Raw genomic sequence first — 21720 nt, 5'->3', positions numbered from 1 at the left:
GAAAGATGATATAAATTATTTTAAACCAAAAAGTATTTTTGAATTACCAAAAACTTGCAAGTCACAGCATGTTTTTTGATTCTATATTCCCATTTCTTGGAGTAGAGAACATTTACAGCTAGGGTTGCCACCTCTGGAGAGGCTTTGACCCGGAGATTTTCACTGATCTGGGGGGGGGGGAGGGGGGGGGGGGGTGGTGGATTTTGAGTGGAATGAGACAGAAATTGGAATCAAAGCGATTGCTAGGCATTTTAGAGCGCTTTAATCGCTTTTTATTACTACGTTAAAGTAAAGATGTAAATTTTTGACGTTTGAGAACGGTTTTATCGGTTTAATGTGGTGTAGTATTTCACTTCCCCGACTAAGTGCCAAGAATACAAAAGCACCAGAGCTACTCTCACTGTGGAGGTCGAACGAGCATTGTTCTCCTCCACAACTAACAGGAGAAGGAAAGCAAAGGAGGCAGAGCTGCGACATCACACTATGTGGTGTCGGTTATTCGTCACCAACAAATTTTAATTTCGCAACAAAGGGGCTAAACTCACCTCCCTAGCCCAGTTAAGGATCGCTGCTGGAGTAGCAACAACACCGCAAGAACTCGATTGATGTTGACCTAGTCAGTTGGATTAGAAAAAATCTGCCAGACCTTAGTAAAGCTGGGGATAAGCACCACTAAGAGTGAAATGATTTGGTAAAATTGCAGTAAAATAACTTTTTTACACCATTTTGAGCGACTTAGTGGAATGCAACATTTCAATTGTAGCACATAGCGAAATATTACTTTCCTTAACCCTCTGGAAGTCGCGCATATGGCTTGCCGAACGAGCAGCCACTGGTCCCCTAAGACGATTCCGCTAGATTTTCAGGTCAGCGTGCACTCAGTGCACTAGCGCGACTTCCGGAAGGTTAATTTGTAGTAAATTTTGTTTTTCATTTTCATTGCTTTGTGAAAGAAATTAGCAATATTTGGTGAACTCTTCGCCACCTTGAAACGAAGGGTTAGTCGGGAAAAATAAATCTGAACCAGAGTAATAGTTAATTTAGACTTTTTAAATATTTTGTAAAGAATCAATTAATTCCAAAAAAATTGAACCTATGCTTCTTCCCACCAAATCCGGAGAAATTGATAAAAAAACCCGGAGACCCGGAAATCGCTCATGAAAACCGGAGTCTCCGGGTCAAACCCGGAGGGGTGGCAACCCTATTTACAGCGTCGTCACATTTCCATAACTGGTTTCATAACAAGCATAAAATATATTTTAGGCGTAGTTCATTGAGCTTAAAATGTAAATATTATTTGAGATTTTCATATAAAATTAGCGTTTATTTTACATTATAGCAAGATCGCAATATTGTCTTAAAACGATGCTCGAAACTTTTGAACGCATCTAAATTCTTATTCATCATTGAATACATAGAAATACAATTTATTTGATAGTGGCAGCACGGATTACCGAAAAATTTATCTGGCTAATTTCAAAACGGCATTAAAATCACAGAAAAACTTTAATAATATTTACTGCTACACCCAATCTAGACAAAAAATCAAGGAAACTCATCGTTCGGAAACATTTTCAAGCAAGCATATGATAACAATACTCTCATTTCCTCGATGAACACTTTTTTGTGGCTCGGAGTGACAGTTTCGTTCTGGCTGGCTATGACATTCACATTTATTGAGTCTGTTTCTCCCTCCCAGGTCTTGACTAGAGTTCAAAATAAAATGGAGTCTAAGCCGAACTTCGATATCTCATATGAGGTCCACAAAGTGAATCGTCAGATATGGGATGCAGGGGGTCCCATACTACCTCAAGGTACAATATCATTCTATACGGATGATTCAAGAATGGGTGACCTGACTAGCTCGGGAGTCCACGGACCAAGAATTAAAGAAACGATATCAATGGATAAGTGGCCTACAGTTTTCCAGGCAGAGGTACATGCAGTATAAACCTGCTCGGAGGTCTGTAGGAAACGAAACTAAAGACATGCAAAAATCGCAATCTTTTCGGACAGCAAAGCAGCACTGTTGGCATTAAGATCGTCGAAATGTGAGTCCAAACTGGTTTGGGAGTGCATCAGATCTTTACAACAACTGGCAACACGGAATAAAGTAATGATATTCTGGGCACCTAGCCACCAAGGAATCAATGGCAACGAAGTGGCTGACATTAGCCAGGCGTGGTTCATCAAACATGTTTGCTGGACCAAAACCATTTGTAGGTATATCTATCTATGGCATCAAACTATAACTTTCGGCTTGGACAAGATACCAACTACTAAACGACTGGCGTAACGTAGAAGACGCTCGAGAAGCTAAGAAAGTAAAACATCCAGATATAACGAGAGCCAAAAACTAATCGATCTAAAACGAAAAGATTTGCGTATAATCACAGGTTTATTTATGGGAAATTTTCTTGCTAAGTATCATCTGAAAAAATTGACAAAAGTCAAGATGAGATTTGTCGATTCTGTAACTACGAGCCCGAGAGTTCGGAATTCGGATTCTCTGCCATTGTGGAGCACTATTTATTCGAAGGGAGCGGTGTACTAAGCGGTTGGGACGACACATGTGGGCAAACAAACAATTCGCTTCCAACTACATTGGATTCGGGCAATTTGTAACATGTAGAGTAAACAAGGGCTGCCACTAAAGATAACCTGAGTAGTGGTCGCAGTGGAAAAATTTCCCCTAACTGACCAGTGTAAACCCCTCGTCATTGTTACTGCTTTTCTTGCTGATGTTACTGACAGTTGATTTTGGGGTGCTGGATGCTTTTGCAGTCAGCTGTCACAAATTTGGCCACCGTTTTTGGTTCAGGCATTGGTATTGAACACTTTGTTTTGAGTACGTTTGTCATAGATGAGTTGGCAATCGGTTGAGATGCGTTCTCCTCTGCATCTTCCGCGCAAGGTTGTCCATGATGTGCTGCCTGCTTACAGTCCTTGCACGTAGGAGTTTGTCCCTTATAGGTACATAGCGTATATTGTTTAATTGCTATTCCGCGAGTATTGAGTTTTATTGTGAAATAGGAGGCTCTTTCGACCTGCATCATCAACACAAAACGCCGCTAGGAGTACCCGGGAAGAAGATTCTCCAAGTATCAGGTGTAACGGATTCTGCTTCCCCGTATTGCGACATGCATTTGGTATTTGGCTCAGGAGGGATGCGAGGTGATAGTTCATTTTCTATATACACTGGAATCTCAACGTTGTCACATTCAACCACGTGTTTTACGTTATTCTGCAAAACAAAACGCTCGGTTTGTGCTAACGTTTTGAATGATATTATTATTGCATTGCGAAAATGATGATTCTGGAGGTACGCGACTTCCGTAAGCCTAAGCTGCATTTTCACTTTCATAATATATTCCACTTCACAAAAACTCGGAACAAATTTTAAAGTCAACGATCATGGCGTTAGGTCCGAGTAGAGAAAAGAGTCTCACTTTTGCTCATAATGACAAGAATAATCCAATGATTTCTTTGTTCTCGAGACAATGCACACTACTCTGAGAGGCCCGTAATTAACCTGATTTGATTGTAGGTCAGACTGCGGCAGAGGTAAAAAGTAGACTGATGATCGTTTGTATCCAGCTTTTTACGTGCCATAATGGCGGTCCGAATTGTTTAGATCGTAATTCGTTTAATTGCCAATAATTTTGACAATAATCGTTTACGCCAGCTTGACAGCAACGCCCAGTTGAAGATATCGGGCATTTATTGAATAAACAACGCATTGGACTAACGTATGGTGACTTAATCTCACTGGGCGGTTGACGTAAACGATTATTGTCAAAAACCCAGTGAGCAAATTTTCTGACAGAAGCCGCTCTGCAAGATTTTTGTCAGTCTTGGTTTGGCAGCCCTGATATCTGCGCGTATCCTGTCGGGTTAGTTGAGCTAGGGCTCGGTTTCGCTCGCGTTTTCTGACAAACTTTGGCAGAAACCGAGCAAACCCCTGGCATAACTCAGACTTAAACTATGCAAAAATCCTGGCAATTCTACCCATTAGAATTTAGCACGAATCGAGCAAAACATCTGACAAAGATGTGGCAGGAAGCGTGCAGAGATCTTGGCCGTACATTTCTAGCTGGATTCTGGATAAAAGTGAGCAGCATCGGTTGGTTTAACCGCTTCTGTCAGAAACGGTTATTGCATTTGAGCGAATTCGTTGCCAGAATTCTCGCACAAATCGCGCAAAATGCTCGCAGAAACTGCCAGCATCAATTTCGCTTTGCTCAACTTTTGCTAACTTTCTGCTTGTCACGCTGACCGGGAAAGGGCCATTAAACGTATTACGAACTAGACAATTTAGACCGCCATTATGGCACGTGAAAAAACGCTCCCACTACGACCCAGCATTTTTGTATGGTTTATGTCAGACATGACATGCTTGAAAAAAAGAAAACATTTTCCTAGCTCAAACAGTAGTTTAGAACTGGTTTAGAATCCACAACTATTTAATTGTGGTATTGAAAACACGGGCATATATAAAGTTTAAATTCGCTACGGTCGGGTTTAGTTTTACTTCTAAGTACTCTTTTCCTGTCTAACCACGTCTAATAACATTTTCCTAACCTTAGTCAGAGCTAATCCCATCCAATTATCGTATAATTGCAATCAATTACGGGATGATCCTATTCTTGCACTCCGTGTAACAATAAGACATAATGTGCCGTGCTTCCGCAAGCCATGAAGGTAGATTTAATTTCTGGATTCCGTATCGTTTTACCAGCGGAAAGTGGCAACATTTTCCCGCCAGTTCATGGAATGCCATATGCTACTCCAGTCTTATAATTTATTCACTAAATATTGGAACGCTTCACCTTCGCCGACGAAGCGTTATCCCACAAATCTAATTTTCCACAAAACAAAACGACCCGGCTAACATTGACCTCCAGCAATTCGGCGTAAAATGTATATCCTACCGGAATGTCGGGGTGGAAAATCCCCCGAGTTTTTCAATCTCACTAATTCACCCACCGTACGGATGCACGAGTTTTCCTCAGATTGCCACACACACAACACAACACCCGAGGAGCTGTGGCTGCCGGCAGATAATAACAAGAACTATTTTACGGTTCATTTTCGCTCCGTTCGACCGTCCGTCCGTTGGCGTTAGCTTGGCAGACGGTACCAAGCAAGAAAGCAACAGGCGAGTGATAGAGACACGTTCAGAGACTGAAAAGGAATGCTGTTTTTCGGTAATCCTTCCAAAGGTTTTTCGGATCCCATTCGACCGACCGACCGAAAGAAGAGCTCCTGGGTTTTATGCGAATCGTTAGTTTTTATTACTGCGAATATTTCGAGCACTTTTTCTTGGTGAATGACTGTATCCGGGGGACGTATTTGTTACAACGTTATGTTTTCTCTTTACTTCGGAATGTAAATTATTTGTTTGGTATGCATGGGTTTTTTTTAACTTACTACTTTGCTTGGTTTCTGGAATTGAGATGTTTTGTTAAATCGACTGTCCAACTACATGCATAAACATCTAATATAAAACAAACGTCAATTGCCTAAATGACAGAAAAGCCCATTGGCTATGTAAATTTTTCTAAGGATGGTACCATCCCTAGTCAACTCTGCTAACATTACTGTTTTATAAGACTCGACAACATGCCAATCACAAAGCAAACCTCAAACACCGCCCACCAACCCCTTTTTGACAACTAAACCAAGCAATTGATTCCGCTTTCCAGCACCACCCACTCCTGTCGACCAAACCAGTACTTTTCCTTTCCATCCTACATTTAAGAGGGACAAATTGATAGCCGATCTCTTGACTGGAGCAGACCGCACCGCACTGACGTCTTCCATAATTAACCAGTTTCCAGACCTGGTCGTTGCCGAATGCAATGCACTCGACCAACCTGTCCGGGTAGATCCTATACCAGCTTGGGTGGTATATGTTGTCATTCATCACTTTCTCTAAACAGGGATCAAGCTCGTCTGTATAAGCACAGAAGTGAAACAATGATGCAGTTTCTGAATGTTGATTGCATTCGTTTTGAGAGCTGAAATTTGCATTCCTCTCGGTCCGTTCGGACGCAGGACAAATCGAATCGAATAAACTAGGACATTTAACTTCCCCAGTCCCGGCCTAGAGTTACACACCTTTGTTTCTTGGCATTTGTTTAGGGCCTATTCGTGTCCATCCGGAGTCAAACAAGGTCGTAAATTATCGCACCATGTAGGATCGATAAATCGCTGTTTTTGCTGGCTGCTTCCTAATAAAATATGGATGCCTTGATTCTGTGTTGTTGCGAGAACACGAGTGGGTTTCATTCTGTTTTTGGTACGGGTTTGTTTATTTTGTTTGTTTTGACAAGTGAACGGAGATTATAAAGCGGAGAGTGGCTGGAGCTTGGAGGAAAATACCGATGGGTCATATGGATGTATCCTGGCCATCTGGGACTTCTTAAAGCATTGGAAGTTGCTTTTACGAGCCAAATTAGTGATTCGTATGTTGAATTTATTCTTTAAAACCTATTTGTTGGTTGATTCGTAAAAAATTGCATTCTTTTTTGAAATTACTATCACAGAGAACAGACATCCATGATCAAACAAAATATTTAAAAAACGTGTGTAAACATTTGAATTAATACATGATAAACACTAGCGCCGCCACACCAACCTATCCCAACTATCCGACAAATCCATTCCGGAACCGGTTCGAAATCCTGAATGAATTCAGTATGGAATCTTGCTTAAAGAAAACAACCGATTCTGACTCTATCGGTTGATGCGTTTGAGCTGGAATTCATGCTGGAAGTCCGAACCGGTTCCGGACTAGTTTGACAGGGTAGACGAATAACCGCTGAACTCAGCAACAAAAAAACAAGACAATAGCGCACCTGGTTCGGATATCCCAGCTACCTTCGAAACCGTTAGAGATTTTACACAAGTTGAATGCTGAAGATGGACGTCTGTTCTCTGTGTTACTATTATAGGGCTGCAATTTTTGACACTTCGCTAGTCTGTGTTTAAAGTGTCTGTACCCCTATTAAAGGCTAGTTTGCAGTTCGGAAAATGGGTCACAGGATTTGGGCCAGAATTAGATCAGGGAAAATTTTCCGCTGAAATCTCTCCAAACTGTCAAAACAAAAGTTCTGTTGCTTTTAAAAATTCCAACAATATCAAAATAGCAACGAATTTTAAACCTAGAGAAAATACAATTTTCATCGTGAGAAACAATTTCTGTTGAATTATCGATAAACATATGATTACGGCTTAAAAGCCAACTGTCACAATCCTCTTCAAAGCGAAATACCGTTACTGCCCAAACACAGTTCACAGTACTAAATGTTATGGAAAATTTTTCTCTTTTGTTTACTACCAACATCTGTGACTGGCAAGTAACCGTTTGTCCGGAATTTTCATTCGAAGTGAATTTTGACAGTTGTCTTTTAAACCGTAATCATATGTTTGTCGAGAATTGTTTCCGGCCGGAATTTTGTGTGGAGACTTGTGTAGTCTCATTTCTCACCACGAGATTTGAATTCCCGAGATGCATTTAAAATAAACAGGGACCTAAATACCGTGTCACGTTTCCCGAACTGTAAACTAGCCTTAAGCATCTCTTCACGTTCCAGTTACGTGGAAAATCTTGTAGATCAATTTCTATCCAGCTTATAAATTTTTCAGTTCGTAATACGTGTAATGGTCCTTTTTTGACAATAATCGTTTACGTCAACTGCCCAGTGAGTTGAAGTCATCCTACGTTAGTCCAGTGCGTTGGATGTTTATTCAATGAACGCCCGACGTCTTCAACTGGGTGTTGCTGTCAAGTTGGCGTAAACGATTATTGTCAAAATAGGCAAACGTATTATGAACTAAACAATTTTGACCGCCATTATGGCACGTAAAAAGCTGGATAATACACGCTCATTTAAAACTACTCAAAATTTGAGTTCAGAGCACTGAATTTCAAAACTAGAAGCATTATGTCAAAATATGAGTTTCAATTTGAGTAGAATCAACTCAACTCGTGAGTAACTATTACGTTTTCGAAGTTTTGAATGAAAAAATACTTATTCTCAAGAAAAGTGTGTGGAGTCGGACATCGGCAAAATTTAAAACAGAAAATATCTTGCAGTTGAACAGTCGACACGAATAGTTTATAAATATAGAAATTATAAAACAAAACGCTCTGCTGGGGATGTGAATGTTTCAGATTCAATTCTACTTTAAAACTCCTATACAAAATAAAACGCTCCTGAACATGCCCTAAAGTGTTTGTTGTCCAAAGCATAAAATTTACAGCAGAAGAACAGAGGGGCAGATCGCAGATAGAAAAGTACCCGTATATATAAATACCATTCCAAAAATCTTTGGAATTATTTCCAAACTATTCATATAATACTCACCATATTGGGAATACTACACTCAAAAATTAATTCACTTTAATTTTACGTGATTATTCACTTAAATACATATTTTTCGCTTGTCAACATACATTATGTGATTCCTATAAATCATATTTGGCAGTCATCTAGAGGTTATGTGTATAGCACATAATCTTTAAATGACTTTTACTTTTTAATTCAGCTTACGTGAATTTCATGTGCGAAAAAATCAACCGTGAATATGGCCAACAACTTGCTGGTTGGTGTTCTATTTTCATAAAACTATGTTTTCAATGTAAGTTTTCTATTTATTTATTCTGATGATGGATAAACTCCATTTTCCTTTCCTATAATTTCAGGGATCGAAGGATGCATGGCCAAATTTTCATTCAACAAGCTCCTGGATCAAATTTGCAAGTAGGGGATGGTGCTTATGAAATACTTTTCAACCAGTTATGTGCTATACAAGATGTTAAAAGTGTAAGTTGTATTGTAAATGAATCGAAGAAATAAAAACAAGCAGTTTATGTTTTTTGAAACGTTAAAAATTAAAACTTGTTATTACTTAATACTATCCGAATACATTATCTAACTCATCAGATAAAAATTAAGTGTTTTTCACATAATGTGCAACACAAATTCACGTAATGATTACATGAACACAATCATGCTTTATATGTTTGACGCCAGGTAATTGTTATGTGAATTTCAGTTCCCAAGCATGTGAAAAACACGTAACTTTAACCAGATATTGATTTATTGGCCCATCCTATTAAATGTACGTGAAAAGTGCGGTGGATGAGATTCATATATATTTTCACGTGAAAGTAACGTGATTAATTTTTTGAGTGTACTGATATATTCCACCATTATAACACAGACTAACAGACATAACACTCAAAAACAAAGCTTAGCCCGCATTAACGGTCATTTTAAATATATTTGTAGTTGGGACTGCGGCCACATTTGAAATTATGGCGCCACTGACATATGAACCCAGTGAGCAAAATTTCTGGCAGAGACCGCTCTGCTAGATTTCTGTCAGTCTTGGTTTGGCAGCCCTGTTAGATTTCTGCGCGTATCCTATCGGGTTAGTTGAGCTAGGGCGAACTCGGTTTCGCTCGCGTTTTCTGGCAAATTTTGACAGGAACCGAGCTAAACCCTGGCATAACTCGGACATAAACAGTGCAAAGATTCTGGCAATTCCTGCCTGGTAGAATTAAGCACGAATCGAGCAAAACATCTGACAAAGATGTGGCAGTAAGCATGCACAGATCTTGACCGTACATTTCTGGCTCGACTCTGGGTAAAAGTGAGCAGCATCGATTGGTTTAACCGCTTCTGTCAGAAACGGTTGTTGCATTTGAGCGAATTCGTTGCCAGAATTCTCGCAAAACTCGCGTAAAATGCTCGCAGAAACTCTGCCAGCATCAATTTTGCTTTGCTCAACTTTTGCTAACTTTCTGCTTGCCACGCTGACCGGGAACAAGCATATGGGGGATAGACCAGTAGTGAAACATTGTTCCCAAACTTGAGGGGAAACCCACCAGTAATTGAGTGTTTGGGACCCTGAATAAAAGGTGAAGCTAGTGTTCTGCGAATATTGTCGGATCGATGTTTTTTGAGGGAATTCCCTCATAGTGTTCTGTCTGTTAGTCTGTGATTATAATTCAACTATTATCCTTCCATACTCATTTTAGGCTGTGAACCATTTGGCGATTTTTTTGTTAAAATTTGACAGGGCGAAAGTTATTTTCTCTTGAATAGAAAAATTTAACCGAGAGAGCGAACCATTTCAAAAGTTGACATATGGGTAGTTATTTAGAATTGACAGCTGCGATGACTACAAGTTGGAAGAGGTGTGAACATTTGTCGATATTTTAAAATTAGTTTTTTTTCTTATTACATTTAGTATGACAGTCATAGCCTCGAAAAGTAAACGTCCACATCATGAAATAACCCAAACAAAACTTAACACATTATCGTTTCCATCTTTATCCCTTAATTTTGCATTGAAAAATATTGACAACCTCAATTAGGTACAGAAAATGTGTCCACCTTTTTATTCTGCATCATGGGCAAAATTTTGACCATTGATCTGTCAAATTTATCTATCGCTTTGTCAATCATGCTCCAGAGTAGAATTATTTTTCAAATGACTTTCGAAGTGTTAGATTTTAACTAAAAGTTAAAAATTTCGCAAAATGGTTCACAGTACAGACACTTTATATAACAGACTAGCGGAGAGAAAAACAGTAAAACTAGCAACCATGAATGTAAACTGGCATCACGGCAGCTCCCATAAGCTTTGCATGGGCTTCCTCTTGCACTTCCCCTCTCAAAACCCTCATGCTCAGCCTCCTGGCAACCCTATACCATCATATGGAGTTTGACAGCGACCTACATATAGGGGGCGTTATAGCTATAAAGCCCCAAACAAAGAATTATGTTCGGCACTATGCTCGATATTCAAGCATTCCACACGACGTTTTGCATCTTGTGGGATGATTTAATATCATATCATTCAGAAAATCGACATTTTGTAACTAAATACAGCTTCTAATCATTCGGTTCAAAATCAATGTTTTGCCTTTCATGGCAGTGATGTTGGCTGTACAGAGACGTCGTCCTTGACAGGGGGCTGCTCATGCTCGTTTGGCTGCACTTTTTGACAGTCCATTTGGCTGCAATTTTTGACACTTCGCTAGTCTGTGTATAAAGTGTCTGTAGTTCACAGCCAAAATAAAGTTCTGCGTGTAATGGATACAGAGTAGATGTACACTCAGAAAAAACCTTACGTTCAAGTTAGTTCTAATGCCATTTTTAATACTTATATTACAACGGTAAGTATTATGTGCAAAGATGCTCGAAGACTGAAGCCGAAAGTTCCAATCGAACCCAAACGGTTCCAAACAAGCAATGTAAACAAATATGGCGGATTAGGGAAGTAACTCGCGTGAGGAGTATTGAGATTGAAATATAAAGAAATGCATGTAATTATGTTTACATACAAAGAGCGTAATCTTTATATACATACATTTTAAATAACTTTTATTATGCAAATAAAGCACGACTTGCTTTAAACGCATTTTAAACATTACAAAGCCATTGATCGATTGTCTAGTCCCTCATTTTATATAACTGGTAGACGTAAAGTCTGAACATTATAAACTTACCGACTAGTTTTCTCCTACTATTCGTTATAAATAATAATTTTGAATGGCATCAGCAAAGTGACAACTATGCGACAATATCGCTATTACTCATCAACTGTATTTTCGATATATCCTCTCTAGTGCAACGAAAAACATTTACAGAGGCTCAGTTACGTGAATCAATGCGTTTTCGCGTTGCATGATTGAGTATTTTGCGAAATAATTTTCAAAAGAAATTCGTCAAGCATTCATTAAAACAACAAGTCACTCGCTGTTTACATAAAACTACTGGTTACCAAAACTATCTTGGTAAACCGTGCAGCCAAATTCACTGTTTTTCTCTCCGCGTGTTCTTTCTTTTCTTTGATTATGTGAACCTGGGAAGGGACTTGCCGATAGATGTTTTCTTTTTCTTTTTTCTGTCCATTCTATCGTTCGTCTCACATAGCCTCTCTTTTTGCCTCACACAGTTTATGGGAGGCAATGGACTGATTGCATTTGACAGTACCCCCTGGCTGCTATTTGCATGTCTCCGAGTATGTCTCGTCTCAGTTTTGAACGGCCTCTTCAATCGATCATGTCGACACGTGTGATCTACGTGATTTTAGCAAACGTCAAATAATTTACGTGTTTTTCCGGCGCGAAACACTCATATTTCAAAATGGTAGAGAATTTAAATCGTAATAGCATGAGCATTTTTGAAAATTAAATAATCAAAATTTAAAGATTTTCAGATTATCAACGCTGCGAACAGGCGGTATTTGGGCATTCTTTTACACGATGGCATAGTGGAAAATAGGGCTTCATAAAAGTAGTTCTCGTAGTTCGACAAGAACACTAAACTCGAAAAAAAAATCCTCACGTTCAAGTTACATGAAAAATCCCGTTGGTTGAAATTTAATGCCATCTCTAATACTTCATATGACAACGGTGAGTATTATTCGAATATTCTGACTACGTGATTTTGGCAAACGCCAAATAATTTACGTGAATTTGATGTATTCAAAAATGGCAGACAATTCAATTCGTAAGAGCGTAAACATTTTTGGATGTCACTGTAAATTAGTTAATAATCAAAATTTAAAGATGTTCAGACCGTCAACGTTGCGAACAGACGGTATTTGAGCTATTTCTTTTTTTATAATCTAGTTATTTCGCTTAGTACAACGAAAGTTATTCCCATTCAGAAACTTGGGAAGCTTTTCCAGTGGAAGTTTTCGAAACGGGAGCTCTGTACTACATCGTTGGAAGTATTCTACTTCAAAGAACAAACCAGTGAAAAGGTTGAGGGCCGCTGCCCCAGTGGGCACCAGCCCCTTGTAGTTTCCCCCCGGTTTAAAAATGTTTTTTGAAAATTGTTAATATAACTTTAATCTCCACCTAAGCACTTGATTGCGTAGAATTATTCGCATTAAAGCAACTAGCACTCTCAAAACAGTATCGCCTACGCAGTACTTCAACAAAAGTGCCGAAGCATTACAAACTCAAGCTTCAACCGTGAATCAGCCGATGATTAATAGCCCCTTGGGCTTGTGCTATTGATTACCGAGCCAGGGAAATCCGAAGCCCGCGTTGCGTTCCCCCCAATCCGACAATCACTTTCAGCATTCTCTCCGAGGAGAACGATGGACTGGTTGAGGCAATGATTCAAAGGCCTACCCCTAACCAGGATGGCGCGGCGCTGATGGCGGTGCCGAATGGCGGTGGGAACGTCGGAGTGTGAAGAACGTCAGAAACACCCTGCAGAAGCTTGCAAAACTGATAGACACCAAACAATCTGGCCGGAACAAATGTCCGTGGGCAAAAGATTGCTTGCAAAACAAGATTGAAGCTGTCTGGAGGCTTTCACGCTACGGATAGCGCTGGCTCGGATGGATCGAATGTAGGTGAAAAAAACCCCAAGGTAGGCAAGTTGAGCAAATAAAACTATCGCAGATCGATTAGGCGGACGACACGGCGGTGGTGGGTGAAAGGATGAAGAGAGAATATCCTTCAACCCCTCCTCAATCATATGATGTTGTGTTTGTGTTGTTTATCATATTGGTTTTCGCTTGAGACCTCACTTGACAGAGCATGGACAGGAGACTGATGTCCTTTCTGACCACACTAATTTATTATCCTGATGACTATCATTTATTCCGACAGTCGCCATGGCTGGGAAGTGAATATGGAGCGCTTCCCGAGAATTCATTTTTTGTGGAAAATAAGGGCAAATTTTGTGCTTTGAAAGAATTAGCTTTAATGTAGGTAGCTTTGAATTAATAGTCAATGTGGAATTGTCCTATAATCCGAAACCAGAGAATTCAATATTTATTTGAATCTTGAAAACAACGTTCTCTAATTAGGCGTTTGATTATTTCGTGTAGAACACAAACTCCTTTATTGGTTTCGAATAGGTGGAGAGGGATAAGATAACGAATTGAGAATTATACTCTACCGTCGAGTAGGGAGTTGGAATATTTGATTGATGGCATTTCATGTATTGAATTAATAATTTCAATCGTGTATTGCGTTATCTCAATAATGACATTAGCAGTCGGTAGCGATAATAATCCGTGTCGTATACTATCCTAATAAGATTAACAAGTTTGTCTCCATTTAAACGGTGTCGGAAGCATAAGTAGCTCCCACCACCAATACATCAGATTGTTTCAGTTACTGGCTTTCTACAGAGAGGCAAGCCGTAAATCGTTATCAAAATGGTAAACGGTGGTGAATGTTGCACTTGTTATGTAATGATATCCTTTGCATGAGTTAATTATAAGTATGATCTGTGGAGATTCCAATTGAATTGTAATCATCGCATAAAACAACGGCCTTGAAGTGGTCATAAGACGACCAAGTCCTATTTCATCTAATGTAGTGTTTGTGTAAATCGAAATACAGAAAGGTCCGGGTTCTGCACTATGCCTTTTAGTCATTAACTTATCTGCTTGCGATAGCGACGGGATAATTGCCAGGGCAATTATTTTGGTAATATACCATTAAATAGTGGGAAATGGAAAGTAAAAAAAAAATCTGCGGTTGGCTGTGCCGCCCGATGAGATGTTGAAAAGAAAATAGTATTCAGTGTTACTCACCGACTTAACAATTGAAGTTTTTTAAGACCATCGTCCCTGTGCCTTTGCGGGAGCTAAATTGTGTACCTGACAGAAAGGCGTTTGCTTCGACCAAATTGTCGAGACCGGACAGGAGTATTTTCTCGAACAGCCACCGGATACATGAGAGAATTTTCTTCGGTCGATACGAGTTGTGGTCGGAGCTTGCTTTTCCCGGTTTTTGGGTGACGATGACATTCACTTGTTTTCAATCGTGTGGAACAAAGCTACCCTCAAGAAACTTTTTAGATTACATTTACTGAACAAGCGTCTCTGGGCAGGGTCTGGCAGATTGTTCAACAAGTTGAATTAGATTCTGTCAGGCCCTAGAGCTTCTTTGTTGCATGACAAGAGCGCCAGAGAGAACGTCACAATCGAAAAAGGTGTTGCATTCGCGATATCGCTTGCGTTTGCGTTATAGAGTTCTATGCAAATGATTTCACTCACACTACTAGAGGGTTTGTTTTCCTCCAGCTGTCATATATGAAACTGTCAGCCAATTTAAACATTTGAACGTAAAGTATTTATAATGGTGTTGAAATACTCTATGTCGCTGTAAAACTTATTCGGGAGACGTAGAATTCCGGTTAGTCATATTCCATCATGAAAATAATCCGACCGAAAAGTTATTTTCGATTTGTTTTCCTCCATCTATGACAGGTGGAGGAAAACAAACCGTTAAACACACTTATACAGTTACAGATTGTCGAGTACACTATATGTATTAACATCGATGCCAGATTGATTTTCGTCAAAGTATTGTGACGTGACCGACAAATCACAACTCTAATCGTAACCTCAATCCTACACCATGCATGCTTCCAAAAACCTCCACACATACACACGTATTTACAATCATGTAATTAGACGCCCTAGCATAATCGTTTCCGTACCGTCTGGTGCCCTTTCGGAGAAAGGTCCCTTTTGTTTCAATTCATTTACTGACTTCAAAGGAACGCTTCAAAGGCTATGCTTCATCGGGCATATTTCCTCCTCTGGACTGGTTGATTGCAGCTGAAGCACAGTAAAGAAGGCGAAGCAAACTGCATAGTTCAACGAGTGCATGTGAATTGACCTCACAGTGCGTACCACCTTTTCCTAATATGACATGTATGTTTAGAAAACAGTTTCTGTAAGGACCTCTTCAATGGCAGCGCACTCTACTTGTTACTTCTACCGCTTTTTGTAGTAGACGAACGAGTGCATTTCGCTTGGCAAGTAAAACACTTCGGAAAATGTTAAATCATTGTCGATTAGATCGATAAGTATGCTTGGAATTCTGACCGATACATAAATAGCTCTACACGGAGAACTTTATTTAGACATGGATAGCATATTTTTCGGTTTGTTTCCATTATGTTCAATGCATAATACGTAATCGGTTCTATCCACTTATTGAATTCAAGGACAAGCCGGAAAACGCATAAAAATCATAGCAGAATACACGAGGCGGCAATATAAAATAATGAAAACTGCATATTTCAGTTTCTCAGTATCCTGTTGATGTACTTTCAAAGCTGGCATTCGATTAGAGGTACACCGAGCAAAATTTACATTGAATTTCCATAAAAACGTCTTATGACTTTCTGACATAAGGATTTTAAATGGATTTTATAAATCTGTCTTATGATTTGGAGGGGATATTTTCCAAATCCATCTCTTATTATTTTCATAAGACAGTCTTATGAAATTTATGAAAATGTCCGAATGAACGCCATAGGTGCCCATTTATGAAAATTGCTGACATTTATAAGTAGAAAACATAGCAGAAATAACGATTTCCATAGAACAGTCATATGAAATTCATCACAATGTTCGAATGAATGCCATAAGTTTTTTATTTATGGATATTATTGTGCATTTATATAAAAAAAGAACATGGCTGACATTTCTCGAGCATTTTTAGTAGACAAAAAATCAACAGTAACAATCAACCTTGAGAGGATATTAGGTTTTACACCAACCGACATAACCCCACAAAATGAGCCGGATGAACTTCGTTTAACAATTCTCGGTGGTTTGTTTACATGGGAGTTACGTGATTTTGAATATAACAGATGGGCACTCGTTGCACTCCAACTCACGCAACTGACAAAGTAAACAAATCACTGAGAATTGTCAAATATGAACGTCATTCCTCATGAGTTCATTCGTGTGGTCATCTTGTAGAACTCAATTCGGGACAAATTAACCGCCAAGTGTAGATCCCTTCAGAAGATTGAAGAGAAAACTCTCACTAAATATTAAAATTTGTACATAATGAGCAACGCTTCGTCAATATTTCTTGGGAAACTGGGCTTAGACAACTGGGAAACTGGACTTGACAACTGAATGATAATGATTGTTACTTCTCAAATGATTTTGATAATTATAAAATACGCGTCAGACGCTAATTATATGCACAACTTATTTCATTTCAAATAATCGGATATCTTCTGTTAAAATCATAACCATGTAAACAGATTTAATGCTCACAGTAATTTATTCAATAACATAAAAACAATTTAAAATTTTGTTGCAATTTGACTGAAAGTCTCACTTCTTCTGTTTCGAACAGCGGTAATCAAAAAGTGCTGAAACTATTAACTCCTAGTTGGCCGTCCAGGCCAGTACTGAATTCATAAGAAACAATTATGAACTTTTCACAAAAGTGACGTTTATGAAAAACAAAATACAATTTTATAGAATCAATAACAGATCTCATATGGGTTTCATGAGAAAAACTTATGAAATTCTTAAAGGCATATATTGGAGCGAAGTCATAAGACTGTTTTATGAAATACATTATTTGTACGGCTATGGAGTGCATGAATAAAGACGAATGAATTCATAAGCCTGCCTATGACATTCTAAAAGCGTTCAATGACATCGTCAGAAGGTTAGTTCATATGCCGAGACTTATGAAATTCTCAGATGCTTTTTGCTCAGTGAAGAGCAACTGAACTAAGAGTAAAGCCTAGTTGGTGAACTGCGCGAACCTGTCAAATGCTACAAATCATCGAATTGATTTAGAAAGTGTAAGAGAAAGCATCTTATAATTTCACACCTCAATAGCGAAAAAAATCCAAAATAAATCCACCACAATCCGAAGACAACAAACCTCCAGAAATGCACTATTTCAAATTTGTATGAGCTTATTTCATTGTTAACACCGTACTCCTGAATGTAGCAATTAGAGTTGGGTTCAGAACTAGGGGCAGATCACTTGTGATGCATTTTTAAAAATCAGCGAAATTAAATTTCTTTTTATCAAAATAGAAATTCGTAATGCATTTTGCGTTGCGTGCAATGTATTTTGCGTTGCGTGTAAGACGTCAAAACCCTACAAAAACAGCCCTACATTCAACAAAACATCGAACAAAGTGGATCAGCGTAGGACGATTGTTAAGTAATCTTTTCTGCGAGGGAGTGCAAAGTTGATGCAAAAATGGAAACTAAATGCATTTTTTATAAGTTGATGCAAATTTGTTATACATTCCTAGAGTGATCTGCCCCTAGGTTCAGAAACAAAACCGGGAGTTGTATAAGGCTACTACATTATATGTGAAAATTATAATAACAAATCCAAAATCCCACAAGAACTGGAAATTGGCCACACACACACTGTTTAACAAAGTGCTGATAGAAACATATAATTACCTAGAGAAGGTACTTGGAGCTATCGTTTTCCTTCGCAGCCAATTAGTGCTTGGTTGAGAGCGCGGGAAAGTTGTATGTAGCGGTTTGGCCACTACTCGGGTTCTGATTGCCCGGCGGACCCTTCTTGTCAGGGCGACCTAGGGGCCTCTACAGAATTTCGGATTTTCTTAATAACAACAAAAAAAGTAAACAAACAAACTAAATTTACCGATTTTTATTTCCTTCACTTATCCACTTCACTGCTGCTACTAGGTGAGTCACTGCTGCGGGCGGAAAAGCGGGCGATTTTTTTTCGACCAGCCGGGACAACGGCCGAGTTCTCCCTGTTTACGTTGGATGCTCCGGAAACGGTCTTTTTCGATTAGCTAAGGAGATGAGCAAGGCTTTTTTGTTGGAACCTCCTTAGTGATAGGGCGACTAATCGCCTGGTCCACTCACTCCCCGTGATTGGCCCATCTAGATACCGCAGTAAACTATCTCAGGTGGATCCGTTGTCCTACCTGCTTCGTCCTCCTTTGCGATTTACTGTGGAGGAGAGCTATGCTCATTCGGCTAATCCTCCACAGTGCGGGCGGCGTGTTATCACTGGGTCCCTTATAGTTAGCCGGGGGGAGCGAGTGTTTCCTTTGCAATTAGCTTCCCTTCTCTGGCGACCCAGTACCACAAAGTTGCACACACGGACCGGCAATATCGACGGGAATCTACCGTCGCACACGCGCACTACACTGTTTGTTGCAGTGTCGGGAAACTGTTCCGAAAAAAGCAATAATCTTCTGGACGTCTGTGCACTACCGTGATTCGTCGCTATCTACCGTTTTCACGATGGCCGCCTTCCGCACTCGACCATAACAAACCGCTAACCGCCTTGTCGCAAAGCTGTCAATGATGAGCAGTATAACCAGCGCACACGTATTTTCGCAAGAGCAGAGCGGTAGCCTAACTAAACTCTATGCTAATTATACATTAATGTTCAACAAAAATTACTACACCTATCTGCACAAAAATAACCGTTCACAAACGTGAAAATGAACAAAAATTTATAACTAAACGTGAACGGTACAAAACAGCGGTAAGCATAATTTACGTAAACAAATACACTCTACGGAGTGTATAGCCAAAAATAGGTATACTTCCAGTCAGTGCGAAATTGTCACCCTGACGGGTTTCAAAGTTAGTGTTGATAGTAGATCAGGCTAAAACAGAGTTGAACAGTTTCATTGCATCCGCAAATCGCCTGCCAGATCAGCAAAGATAGGGTTTTAATACAAATTGTTGATATGTTTGCATGAGGAACATGGCCACTTTTTGTTTTATATTCTCTTGGCAATGGCAGGTACTAATTTCTGAAACCGGATGAAACTTGCCATTTAAATACAAAATAATAACATACGGTGCAAGTAGAAATGAGATATTAACGCAGTTAAAGAAATTAACCCTTATGCCTCGTTTCCTTTGAACAAGGTTGTTACAAAATATCCAAGGATAGATTTCTGAAACAATTATGTTCATATTTTCATGTAAGTCACGTCCATTTCCTCAGCACTAACCAGTTTCCCCTGCTACCATGTGTCACACTGAAGATTCCGAACAAGAGCTTCCTGCGTACGTAGCGCCTAATCGGTCCTAAACGAGATCCTTTTCATCACAATCCGTTCTTCGAGCCATCAAAACGCACTCATCGAACATAATCGCCGATAATAGTCATAAATTTACCTTCCTAGCACTGGATTGCTAAAGTGTATCCCCGAGGTCCGGTCTTCTAAAACTCCCTCCTCATTCACCTAGCAATCGGATGGAACAGCCAAAGGTGGGATTCAACCACGGAGTGGCTGCGTGAGGAAGCATCCCACGGATAAGCGTAAATATCCTGACGGAAACATCCTCCTTCGCACTTTGCACAACACGTGCAATGTTCGGTGTTTGCCATACTCCGCACGGTTTCGACCTCAACCCACAAAATTGCCAACCTACTATCATTATGTTCGATCAATATTTCTCCTCTTCCGATTGGCAAATAGACTAGTCGTCTTCCGGTTGAGCAAACTTCGAACGTACAGTACCTACTGTTTTCGCGTTTCCTATAAGCTTTCGTTTACTAGAACTTTCATTTACATTTTGCTCATTTTGTACCCCCGGAATCATTAGCTCTAATGGTTCCGAAAATCCTTATCATACCGTACCTCTACTATCCTGAGCTAAACACCTATACCGATTGAGACCGAGCGGTGAGGATGATGCAGGCGCTCACCTGTGATGATAAAAGTGATGATAATGATGATGATAACGTTTCTAGGGTTGCACGCAGCTTGAAATGAAGCACCATCCTGTCTCTATTAGTATTACGAGCCATCTTCTGCCCAAAATCCAAAGGATAGGGAAACGAATACGAGCGTGAGAAAGACCGCAATCTCATATTCCTTGATGATTGAGGTTGAGTTAAATTTCGATGCCGGTCGATGAGGTATGGGCGGAGGCTGTCCGTCCCGCGTGGATTTGGTAGGTCCCCGTTCGTAAGGAGTATACTCCTACTGAAACTAGAGTAGACGAGGGTACGACGAGTGCATGATTTATTGGTTAGGGAATTAAACGCAATATCCTGCCGACCCTTAGTGACCCGTTGGGTTGGAAGTTACCTAGTCGAGAGTGATTAATCGGATGATAAACGGAGGGATTGCGATATCATAGTGAAGCGGGTGATTAAAATATGATGTTAGCCTAATCAACCACACGAATATGCTGATTTAGTAGTCGGGCGGGTTTTTCGTTGCGAGAGAATCAAGTTGTTTCGAAATTAATTGAAGATTAAATGAATATATCTTCATGATTCCAGAAATCCGAGGAACCACGAGTTACATAATTCAGAAATGGAAGAATCCGTGTTGTTTCTTAAAATTTTACTGATATTTTCATTTTCTGTATATCGGATGCAAAATAAGTAGTTGAAACATCTCCCGATGCCTGTAATATGACATCTGCGACAGATACTCCCGATCAAGCTCACAGAGCAAGAGACCGTGGATTCTGTGGTTAAAATGAAAAAGCTAATTCAAAGTACAAAACGTGGAATTTATTTAATCAAACTGAACAAACTAGGTTCGGGTGTGTGGTGTAGTTTATTGAGTTATTGTGGGGTTCGATATGGTCAACGTTCTGTTACGGTACGTACCGATGCTACTTCGTTGCACGTGGTGTTCGATGCTGGCGAGCGCTCGCGGATGACTCCGGACGATCCTCGTTGTTCGCTGGGTTGGGTGTTGGTGCTGCTTAAGTTTTCTCAACAAGCCGTCAGGACAAGATTTCATAGAAGTGGTGACAGCACACCACCTTGAGGACATACGCAAACACATTGATGTCTCGATAGTAAAGCATAGAAGTTCCCCTTTGTGCAATTTGCATGATATCAGCTTGTGGATTTCAAGGCAGTGTACGATTCAGTGCAACGAACCGAAATGTGGTAGCCAATATTGCCTGAAAATA

The sequence above is a fragment of the Topomyia yanbarensis genome, chromosome 1, assembly GCF_030247195.1.
Source record: "Topomyia yanbarensis strain Yona2022 chromosome 1, ASM3024719v1, whole genome shotgun sequence".
In the NCBI taxonomy this organism is placed as follows: Eukaryota; Metazoa; Arthropoda; class Insecta; order Diptera; family Culicidae; genus Topomyia; species Topomyia yanbarensis.
The sequence above is the reverse complement of the archived record's forward strand: the minus strand, read 5'-3'. Positions refer to the sequence as shown.